The 12820-nt window shown below is 36.9% G+C and overlaps 1 pseudogene; it reads left to right on the forward strand.

Annotated features, from left to right (window-relative positions):
- Positions 1–12820, forward strand: part of LOC126608661 (disease resistance protein RPV1-like) — a 112225-nt pseudogene that overhangs the window by 46998 nt on the left and 52407 nt on the right.

Here is a 12820-nt window from a genome sequence, read left to right on the forward strand (position 1 = left end):
TCTTACCTACAAAGACAAGGATAAGGAAAACAATATGCCGGAACCTCCACTCAAACTCGGGTAAGGAACCGACTGCTTGGAGCCCTTCCCTGATTGCCTACCTAGCACTGCTATCGAGTACTCGTCTCCCACTGTTGCTGTACTTCCAAAGAAGCTGCCACATCTGCCTGAGGAATAGATAAAGGATACCTTGAAGCATGTGGAGACAAGTGCAACCAAGCACGTGCTGATTCATCCGCTACTTCTTCAAAAGCAAGAGTATCTCATATCATCAAAGTTGCAATCACTCTGACGGTGAATTCGTTTTGACCCTCAAATTCTTGGGTCGACTTACTAGGCGTTGTGGGCTGCACGTGCCGATTCACCACCCTTGAATCAAATCCTTAAAGACCAAGTCACCAATTGGAAGAGGAGCCCATCAATCTGGAAGATCATACCGTTGACCAAACTACTCAGGTGTGAATTAGAAAGATTGAACAAAGTAACAAGTCGTCACCTTCACCTCGTGCCTGCTTGCCGTGTGTTCGAGTCAGCCTTCAAGAATCAAGCCTCAAAAGCCCTTGAAGAAGCTTCCAGCCAAATTCAAAATCAAGCCTCGACGGCCTTGGAAGAAATCACAAGTCCGATTCAAGATTAAGTGTCAACCACCCTTGAATCAAAACCTAGTTCAAGAATAAGCTGTGGAAAATCAACAATTGGAGGAATCTAGAAAATCTTTCAACCCAGTTCAAGATCAAAGCTGTGGAAAGTCAACAAAGCGCAACAAAATACGTGTCGATTCACCCACTACCAAAGCCAAAGATCATATACCACATGAAGCTCCTTGTGGTCCAATTTCAACCTTCAAGATCAAGCCTCGACGGCCCTTGAAGAAATTTCAAACAACAATTCAAGATCAAGCCTCAACGGCCCTTGAAGAAATCTCAAGCCCAATTCAAAATCAAGCCTCAACGGCCCTTGAAGAAATCTCCAGCCCAATTCAAGATCAAGCCTCGACGGCCCTTGGATCGACATCTACAGTAAGGGACTTCAAAACGCATCTCCTACACGTGACAAGCACATGTATACGACATGCCTTGAAGTGGGGGCATTTGTAGACATCGAAATTTCGTAAATAAATGTTGACCGATAAATCAAAATGTCAACGCTCATGTATTACATAAATTTTACACGTAGCGTGTGACTCAACGAAAATTGGAATGAGTTGGAAAAGTCATCAAATAGGACACGTGTCAACACCTGGCAGAAACGACTTATTTCATCTGGGATATTATATTCAAAATTAGGCATTGGAAAATTCTATAAATACAAGCCCATTTCATTCATTTAAGGAGGACCAATTCATATTACACCTTGAAGCTCTGAAGCTCTGAAACTCCGAAGCTCTCAAGCATCCAGGTTCCCGAAGAATCAAGAAAGCCTTCTTCGTTCTTCGTTCATCGTTCTTCCAAGATCAAGCCCCGACGGCCCTTGAAGAAAGTGTTCTTCGTTCATCGTTCTTCCAAGATCAAGCCCCGACGGCCCTTGGATCAACCATCCACCAATTCAAGATCAAGCCCCGACGGCCCTTGAAGAAAGCACCATCGTTCATCATCCGTTCATCCAAGATCAAGCCCCAACGGCCCTTTGGATCAACAACGTCGACAAATCCACACATCCAACCGTTCTTCAAGATCAAGCCCAAAAACCTTTGAAGATTCGTTCATCACTGTTCTTCAAGATCAAGCCCAAAAGCCCTTGGAGATCCGTTCGTCACTGTTCTTCAAAGATCAAGCCCAAAAGCCCCTTTGAAGATCCGCTCAAATCCACCTTCAAGATCAAGTCCACGGCCCTTGAAGAACGTTCATCCTTAGATCAAGCCCAACGGCCCTTTGGATCAATCACACATCCACAAATACACACCTTACGGAGATCGAATCAGAGGATCAAAATAGAGAGAGATTGTAACCCAAAATCATCAAATACAAATATTTGTTTGTGCACGTTCGTTTCTGTGTGATTGATCCAAAGGGCCGTTGGGCTTGATCTAAGGATGAACGTTCTTCAAGGGCCGTGGACTTGATCTTGAAGGTGGATTTGAGCAGATCTTCAAAGGGGCTTTTGGGCTTGATCTTTGAAGAACAGTGACGAACGGATCTCCAAGGGCTTTTGGGCTTGATCTTGAAGAACAGTGATGAACGGATCTTCAAAGGTTTTTGGGCTTGATCTTGAAGAACGGTTGGATGTGTGGATTTGTCGACGTTGTTGATCCAAAGGGTCGTTGGAGCTTGATCTTGGATGAACGGATGATGAACGATGGTGCTTTCTTCAAGGGCCGTCGGGGCTTGATCTTGAATTGGTGGATGGTTGATCCAAGGGCCGTCGGGGCTTGATCTTGGAAGAACGATGAACGAAGAACACTTTCTTCAAGGGCCGTCGGGGCTTGATATTGGAAGAACGATGAACGAAGAACGAAGAAGGCTTTCTTGATTCTTCGGGAACCTGGATGCTTGAGAGCTTCGGAGTTTCAGACCTTCAGAGCTTCAAGGTGTAATATGAATTGGTCCTCCTTAAATGAATGAAATGGGCTTGTATTTATAGAATTTTCCAATGCCTAATTTTGAATATAATATCCCAGATGAAATAAGTCGTTTCTGCCAGGTGTTGACACGTGTCCTATTTGATGACTTTTCCAACTCATTCCAATTTTCGTTGAGTCACACGCTACGTGTAAAATTTATGTAATACATGAGCGTTGACATTTTGATTTATCGGTCAACATTTATTTACGAAATTTCGATGTCTACAGTAATCTTGACTGGATATCACTAAACTTTCCTGAGGAATATCTACAAACTTGTTCGTCAGACTTTGGAAACTCCCTATGCTTTTTCTGATATAGTATACCTGCCCATCCTAATGATGAAGCATATGTTTCAACTATCTTGTAACTATTATCTAGTGGTAATGTTATTGGCTTAAGTTTAGTAATTTCTTGTTTTATTTTTTGAACTAATTTAATATCTTCACTATTAAAATATATTTGTCCTGTTTTGCTAGTTTTACTATGTAATACTGCTATTTTTCTTCCTAAATCAGTGATAAAATTTCTTGCATAATTTAGCAATCTTAAAAACGCTTGTAACTGTTTCTTATCTTCTAATTTATCTGGAAAATCTAACACCTTTTTAGCTATATGATCTTGTATTGTATTGTACCTGACTTGATATACATTTCTAAAAATTATATATCTTGCTTTTCTAATGCTATTTTATTTTTGCTAATCACAATTCCATTATTGATGAATTCTTGTAATACTATCTCTAAATGCTTCATATGTTCATTTTTATTTTTACTATGTACTAAAATATCATCTACATAAACAATACAAAAATTATCATATTTCTTGAAAATTTGGTCCATCTTTCTTTGAAAGATCGATGAAGCATTTTTAAGTCCAAATGGCATAACAAGCCACTCAAAATGTCCTTCTGGACAAGTAAAAGTTGTCCACTCAATTGATTCTTCTACTAATCTTATTTGCCAAAAACCTGATTTACAATCAAATTTGCTAAAATATTTACTCTCTTGAATTTTATTTATAAGCTCATCCTTATTTGGTAATTTATAACTATCTTCGTATGTATTATCATTTAATCTCTTGTAATTATAAACTATCCTAGCCTTACCTCTTTTTAGTTCCGAATGTTTTCTTACAATAAATGCTGATGATCTATGTCTAGACTTAGATGGTCTAATTACTTTTAAATTTAACAACTCTTTTATTTGCTGCTCAAACTCTTGTTTATCTATTAGACTACAAAGCATATCAGCCGTCTTAATGGTTAAATCTGGGTTAATTATATCTAATTTTGCTAGTATTTTATTTTTACTCCAATGTAACTGCGGGTCTTCTCCTATAATCCTAGTTCGTTCTGCTAATTGTAACAATTCTTCTAAACTTTTTGGTCTATCTAATTGTAATATTTCTATACAGGTTCCTTCTTCTAAAATCGAGTATTCATGTTCAAAAATGTCTTCATCAAACTCTTCTACGTTATTATGCTCATCATTTTCTTTTGAGTTTTCTAAATGATAACTATCTTGGCCACTAGGCTCTTCTATACTTATGTTTTTGTAGGCTTCTACAGTATTACTTTGGTTAGTTATTGTAATGCCTCTTTTGAAAAATGTTATGTTAGGGTTCATAAATAAAAAACCTTGCAAACTTTTCAAAAAGTTTAATCTTAAAATAAATGGATATGATCCTACTAGTGAAACAAATGTTAATGGTAAATTAAATTGTTGTTTTTCTACTTTAATAAACTCATTATTTATACAATGTGTTAAGTAAATTGGTCTCTCATCAAATTGTGTTATTCTTACTGGTTTTGCTAATTTTTGTCTGTATTTTTCTGGTACTAACTCTTCTCTTATGACACTCTTTGTACTTCCTGTATCTATCATAGCTATGGTTTGTATCTTATGTTCTTTTGCTAATTCTATTTCGCAGTTTATAGTGATTAAAGAACTATTTTTTGGTTTTTCTATACTATGAACAATATTTCCTAATATTTCAGATTCTGCTAAATTAACTTCTAATAACCTATTATTATAACATTTTTCACATAATATTGAATATGTATTGTAGTATTTATTTGCAACTAATTTATTACACTTATGACATTTTTCTGGCCAACCTAAATTAATGTATTTATATTCTTCTTCATGCTGTTCTTCTATGAATGCACACATATACTCTTCTAGATCACTATTTGTGCTACTTGAATCTTCTGAGTCTGAATCTATCATGTTAATACTCTCTATACTATAAATACTCTTATTATCACTTAAATTATCTAAACTGTATATTGACTGAATATTCTCATCTTCTTCTAATTTAAACAACTCCATCAAATGTACTTTTTCTTTCGACTGTTTACCTAATTTTGGACATTTAGGTCTAATATGTCCAGCTTCTACACATGAATAACATTTACAATTACTCTTATCTTTTGGTGCTTTATATTTCCTAATCCAAGGTCTGCCACTTCTTTTTCTAAATTGTTTTGGAATATATTTTCTTTTCCTATATGTTCTTGAAGGTTTTATACTGAAATTCTTATGTTGTTTATAGGGTTTATATGACTTATATTTCTTTTTGTATATTTTCTTATGCTTATTTTTCTTATGGCAACCATACTGTTGTGGTAAATCTATATTTTTACAACTCATGTAAAATTGTTTCCTAATTTGTCTCTTAGCCTTTATTTGACTACACTCTTGTCTAAGTATATCATATACATGTTGAATTCTAGGTCCTATAGCAATATCATTTTTCTTCGAATGCTTTTGCCATTCATTCCAAATCTTTTCACCTATTGGTCCTTTTATTTTTGTCATATAAGTATCTAATAAATTAATATCACTAATTCTACCTGTTCTTCCTAAATATTTAAAGAAATCTGTTGTATACTCAGCTATATACTGTAAATCGCAAATTTGTAATTGTTCTAGATTTCTAATTGCTCTTATTTGTTCTTGTTCGCTTCTACCATCTAACCTATTATGATCTAAAAACTCTTGTTTAATCAAAGTAACAAAACCATCAATATTGAAATGTGTTTTAGCTGCCTGATGCTGTTCTGGATTTTGGACTTTCCATGATTGGAAATAATAAAAAACTAAACCATTCAAAGTATGTTCAAAGTAATCTAACATGTTTTGTGAATTACTAAAATCTAACATTAGTGATGCATGTATGCAGCCTTTTTCCCATCTCTCAATCGTTATTTCCCAATCTTGTGGATCTACATTATCTAAATTTAATATATTACCAGCTATATTAATTTGTTCTAACCCTCTTAAATATGGAATCCTATTTTTTCTAGGTTTTATCATACTTTCTTCTATATAGTCTACTTTTGCTTTTTCATTATATTGTTCATTTGTTGGTCTAAAAAATTGTTGATCAGTTCTGTTTGCGTGTCTTGGATTTTCTACTCCTGATGTACTACTTTCTTCTGCTGGATTACATTCTGCTTTCAATTCTAATAAATTATTATATTCTTTTGATCCTAAAATGTGTTCTACTCCTATTTCTAAGATTAAAATTTTCATTTCTTCGTCTGAAATTTTATGTAGTCCTAAATCACATGTCTTATATTTTTTCAAATATTGTTCTTCATCTAAATGATCAATATCTTCTATAAGTTTATCTACAATATGATCAAAATTATGTTCAACTAAATTAATATCTAAATTATCAAAAGTCATATGTATACTTTCATTTTCAATTTCACTCTCATCTTCTTCTATTTTTTCTAGTTGCTTATAATTACTAAACCTAATTGTTGCTTGACCTGTACTAGTTTCATATATTTGTACTTTATCTGGTTGTCTATTTTGTACTACTTGTAAATTAGGTAATGTCCACTGAGTTCCTTCTAAAAAGCTATTATCTACGGGTTTTGCTTCTATCATATTTACATGTTTACTGCCAAATGTTTGAACTAAATTTTGAAACTCTAAATTAAACTTATGATTATATCTATCAGACACTTTACCTATATACATTAAGCTAATACACAAATTTTTATACTCTCCTTTCATATTATAATTTTTTATTCTTATGCTCACTTTAATATATTTACTGAATTCATTAATCGTCATAACATAATTTGCAATACAACCTATGACTGCTAAGTTTGAACTTAAGTCTACTTCAGTTGTTGCTATTGCTGCTTGTTGGTGATTATCTCATCTATCATCATATATGTATACTAAAGCTTTTGTACCTACTTGTGCTCTGGTTAATCCTGCTATTCCAATTAATATTGTTCCTATATGAATCTGACTAAAATGTGATTTTCTCAAATTAGTAACTGTTTCTTTACTAATTAGATTAAGTGTGACTTTTTTATCAATACAGCTAACTTCATGTTGACTGATGCTGCTTACAATTCTACTTCTGTTTTCAAATAAACCTAATTGATACAAGTTATATTTATTTTTATGTGTTCTCTCAAAACCTCTTCGAATAAATTCTTGTACTTCTTCTTCATTTGGATAAATATCTTCCGCTCTAACTACTTCTTTTCCTTTTTTCCTAAAGAGTTCCATTTTCTATTATCAAAAGGATTTAGCTTAGGTCTTCTATTATTATTTGCACTCAAAGTTAAATTTTCTAATTTATCTAGCAAGGATGGTGGAAGTGATGAAGATGCGTTATGTAAAACTTGGTTTATTTCTGTTATTTGTTTTTCAACTTGATCTAATTTTTCAGCTAGACTTAAAACTAATTGGATAATCAAATTATTTTGACTAATGGGAATATTACTACTAGATACTTGTGTTGAAAAATCTGTTAATCCTACTGGTTCTTTATCTAATTTACTAATTTCTTTCAAAGCTTGAATATATTTTCTGCTAGTTCTAGAATCTGTCATTAAACTAATAATTTATCTATTTTATTATGCAACTTATCTACTTGTTCTCTCAACTCCTTTTGTACGAATTGAATTTTTTGAACTTCTAATTTTAGTTGTTCAACTATTTCTAATGACCTAAGTTCTACTTGCTTTGGCTTACTATCTATGAGATCAACAAGCTCTTTTATCTCTCTTTTGCTAGGAAACCTTTGAATATTTTTATTATTATCTTCTAACTGAGATTTAATATAATCTAAATTTTGTCTAATTATCTTTATGGAATTTTTCTGAAAATGTTCTAACAACTGGTTTAACAAATGATTATGCTTATTATTTTCTAATTTTATATTTTCTGCTTGACTAATAATAAGATCTACAATAGTATTGGCTTGTGAATTTTCTTCACTGTGCAAAATATGATTATGTTTTCTTGATGGAAAATAACAAACTAAACTATTTTGGTCTAAAGTTATTTTTCTTTTTTGAGGTTTACTAATTTCTAAATTAAGATAATCTATCATAAACTAGAGTATACCCTTCTCTAGAGTTACAGCTAACTGGTTTCTTAAAAACTCTCTTTCTTCTCTCAAGGTCTCTAAAGCTTGATCTGTTGTTCTTTTTGCTTCTAAAACTTTATGCTGCACTTCTGTGTTATTATATTTACGAATAAATGAAGGATGTTCAAGATATCCAAGATAAAACTTTTGCTTCTTCAAAGTACTAATAATTCTTTTGGATATATATGCTAATCTTCTCTTTATGCTAGTTATAGTTGGATGTTTGGGACAATAAATACCTAGTAATTATGGTTAACAGGGTCTACAGGGACAATAATATATGTTGTTCATACACAATAAACAAATATGATATCAGTTGTATCAATGACTTCTATCCTCAAGGTACTTTACTATAATGCTTATATTATTAAAATGCTAAACTTGGCTCTGATACCAAATTTGAAAGGCATGCTCAGTTAAATAGTCGGATGACCATTATAACAACTAGACATAGAACCTTGCACATGGAACTTGACATGTTTCAGCATGACGGCCACTCAAAGTACAAGTATAAGACCTTAACGGCTGAACTCAGAGGTACGAAGAACTCAGAGGTACTCTAGTTGAAGTCTAGTTATTTGTATGGCAAACATTCAACTATAACAGAGTGCTCGAACAAAGTATGATCGTCAGTTTAGCAGGTTAATAATATAACCACAATAGTGTTTCCCTGTTTTGGACTAGAAGTCTAATTAAACAAACACACTAAAGAAGGAAAAGAAAACTTACTTAAGACTTGGAGATTGCTTGAATATGTACACTTGAACTTTTATTGATATATGGAATGTTTACAGAAATGGTTGTTTACAAGAAAATGATTACAAAGAAGTGTTTACAAGGATGCTATGAAGGCTACGAATGCTTGAGTGTATGGTGTTTTCAGATATTGAGATATGTGTGTGGTATTCCGGTGGTTCTGTATGAGAGGAAAGACTCTCTTATATACAAAAGCTGATTCTTAAAACAACAAAATAATTTTTCAAAATTTACAACTTTTTGATAGTGACAACACACTGTTTCTGAAAGCTGTCAGCACTGTTTCTAAAAGCTGCTGAAGGCCACGTGAATCCATATTGTCTTGGTTGCTGCAAAGTTTGCCACCTTATCTTTGGCATGCAAAATTTTTCTGAAAATGTCATCTTCATTGCTGAGCAATCTTGTATGGATGTGTGAAGGGCATGATTGGCATTTTTGCTAAGTTTTGTCCTGATGATTAAAGTGAAACTTTTGAGGGTGTTTTGGTTAGTTTTCCATTTTATCAATGGAGAAGCGGCCCGGCATCTTCTTCCTCGGCTCCCCCGGCGTCGTCAAACGCTCTCTCATTTCCCATAAGCTCTCTTTCTTTCTCTCATACTAAATTCATGACCTGTTGATTTGTAGGATTACTGGGTTTGGATTTTGACGATGCTTCTGATTCTTCATCATCATCTCAGCTGGTAGTTGATGGGTATGTAAAATTTTGAATTTTGGGATCAAAGAATTCAACTCTTAGGAATTTTGGGAATAAACAATTCTTTTGAATTCTTTTAAAATGTGTATTTTGATGATTTTTGTTGTAAAGAAATAGATGGAATATCTCTACAAATTTCTACACAGCTGGTGTTTCGTTATGGATGGCTCATCTCCATGATGAATTTTTTATAGAGTCCCTCCCAATGGATGAGCAGTTGGCTGCCTTGATCTTGGTTTTCGACACAACTGAGGTTTTGGTCTCTTGTTTGTACCATACTTGACCAATCCCGAAACTACCGAGCACCGGCCAACGCTATACTGTCAAGGACCCAGAAGAGTTCCCCTCCGACCAGGAGGCCAATCACTACTCGACACGTGTCAAGATTAGAAGCCAATCAGAGCGCAACACGTGTCGACATCAAGAACCAATCATAACATGACACATGTCAATGTGACAAAGCTACAAGTTTTTCTATAAATAGGGGTCATTCCCCCACAATATGGCCTAATGCCATTTGTGTTAAATCATTCACAAGAACTCACTAAATTGAGAGCTTGATCCTTTGTACTTGTGTAAGCCCTTCACTACTAATAAGAACTCCTCTACTCCGTGGACGTAGCCAATCTGGGTGAACCACGTACATCCTGTGTTTGCTTCTCTGTCTCTATTCATTTACGTACTTATCCTCACTAGTGACCGAAGCAACCAAGCGAAGGTCACAAAACCTGACACTTTCTGTTGTACCAAAGTCTTCGCTGATTTTGTGCATCAACATTTGGCGCCGTCTGTGGGAAACGACACTTATTCCTACTCTCTTCAGCTGTGTCAAGCTGGTTTCTATCATTCGTACACTTTCTTTTGATCAGGCATCCCTCTCCAACATGGGAAGCGAAGGAAGCCACATCACACAGAATGACACCCCCTTGCACATAGTGCGAAACAACGAAAGAAGGAAGGAAAACGAGTTCTTCTTCAAGCTAAAGTCGATGAGTTGGAAGCTCAGAACAACAAGATAGCAATGAGGAATGAGGTCCTCCAGGAGCAATATGAGAAGCTCTTCGAGACACTCCACGAAGCTAGGCAAGCTCAGACACGCGAGCTTGTTGCCCCCGTGGGAGAGCTTATTGCCCCCGTGGAAGTCAACCATCAACTGGGTGCCCTCCAACATGGAGGGTCACATGCATTCGACATAGATATCCCTGATAGGGAACAGATTACCCCTCGATTTGATAATCAACATGAGGCTTCTCTTAACCCAGTTGCTTCGACCCGAACCATGAGAAGTGGAGGGAGACACCTCTTTGCTGAAGGGGCAGAAGGATCGAAAGCCGTCTTTCGCGATTGTCGGGATTTCCTGAAGCAACGTCGAGAGAATTCCATCCATATAAGCTCAAAGATTGATGACCCAAGGATTTCTGAGAGACTCGGTCCCCTGCCACGGCCCAAGCCGGCCACCAATTTGGGGAAGGGGCAACAAGTCCTAGAGAGACATGAGGGTACATGGGACTCAGAGATGTTCCGACAGACATACCCTGGAAGCCAGTACAGCGAGTCCAGGGAAAAATCACATGCCCTTGATCAAACCTTCCTAATTCCAATAGGAGATGGAGATTTACGAAAGAAAGCTCCAGTGACACATAACTCCGCTCAGGACCCCCTTGTCCTACAACTTATTGAGGAAGTAAACAAGTTGAAGGCTGAACGTCAGGCTGAAATACCTGACTGGAACCAACCCAGGCCTGGCCCTCTTACAAGGAGGATCCTCAACACCCCCCTTCAAGCAAAGACAAAGCAAAAGCTTGGCTTGCAACTTTATACTGGAAAAGAGGACCCGATTGAGCACCTTAACCTCTTTGAGTCCACCATGGCATACCGGATGCACACCGACGAAGAGCGATGTCTTCTCTTCCCCTCCACCCTCTCTGGTGGAGCTCTAAATTGGTATTGTCGTCTTACACCTGAGACGGTAGACTCATTTGAGGAATTGAGGAAACTATTTGTTTCCCAACACATTTTCCAAACCGATCGCTTGCACTCTGCAGATGACTTGTACACTATCTGCCAGAAGCCAGACGAGTCATTACGTATGTATGCTGGCCGCTTCAGCCATGAATACTCCCGGTGTGCCGAGGCAGACGACAAGACTGCCCTCAAAGCCTTCACGGCAGGCCTACGTGATTGTTTCTTTAAATACATGATCAATGCCAATACTTGGAAGACTTACTCTGAGGTGATGGCGCAGGCTTATAACCATGCCTCCGCCGAGGCAAAGACATATCAGGAGAAACCCCCTACAACCATCCTTTATCAACAAGTGGGAGGTGGAAGCCAGACTCACCTAAATGAGAAGACCTCGACTTTCCAAACAGCAGTGGCACCTCCCCATGCCTTGCATAATGCTTCACCGAATCAACAGACATATCAATTTCAAGGCAAGAGGAAGGATTTCCATCCTCACCACTCTCCTTTCAGTAAAAAGAGTAAGGGACACTATCCCGATAACCAAGGGTATCGCCACAATAACGCTCGCCCCCAGGCAGTCAATGCAGTGGGTCAAACCCGCGTCAAGATACCCCCTACCCCAAGGTATGAGACATACACGCCCTTGAATGCCACATGCGCGGCCATTTACCCCAGCATAGCTCACCTGATACCAAAGCCAAAGCCGAGGCACCCAGATTACACGCCCCCGAATAACGCGGGCATGTTTTGTTGCTACCATGAGCATAACGGCCATGATAGCGAGAAATGTATCATCCTCCGTGATCGTATTGAAGCTTTGGCACGAGAAGGAAAAATTGATCAATTCCTTCTTCACCCTCAAAGGGATAACCGTAACCAACGCCAGGTGAATGTCATATATTCCATAAGCGGCGGCACACCCATATCTGAATCTTCCAATAGGGCCATGAAAAGCAGTGAACGAACTTTGAGACCTGGCCATCAAGTGTTTCACGTGGAAGACATCAGAGAAGGCAAGTATCAAAAGCCTAACTGGGATCCAATATGTTTCTACCCTGAGGAAGAAAGAGGTATAATCTACCCTCACAATGACCCACTGATCGTGGAAGCTCACATAGCAAATTTTGATGTGAAACGAATCCTGATAGACACAGGTGCTTCAGTCAATATCATGTTTGCTGAAGCTTTCAAGGCACTTAATGTAGCTGAACACTTGCTAGATCGCTCGATTTCTCCTCTGATAAGCTTCTCTGGCGATATCGTGCAACCTTTAGGGAGTATACACTTACCCTTCACCATTGGTACAGGCCCCTACACAGCTACTATTACCACTAACTTCTTAGTGGTCAATTGCCCGACGGCATACAATGTCATCTTTGGGCGCACAGGCATCAATGATCTCAAGGCTATGGTATCCACGCATATGCTGTTGATGAAAT

Source organism: Malus sylvestris, chromosome 2 (genome assembly GCF_916048215.2).
Source record: "Malus sylvestris chromosome 2, drMalSylv7.2, whole genome shotgun sequence".
Taxonomy (NCBI): domain Eukaryota; kingdom Viridiplantae; phylum Streptophyta; class Magnoliopsida; order Rosales; family Rosaceae; genus Malus; species Malus sylvestris.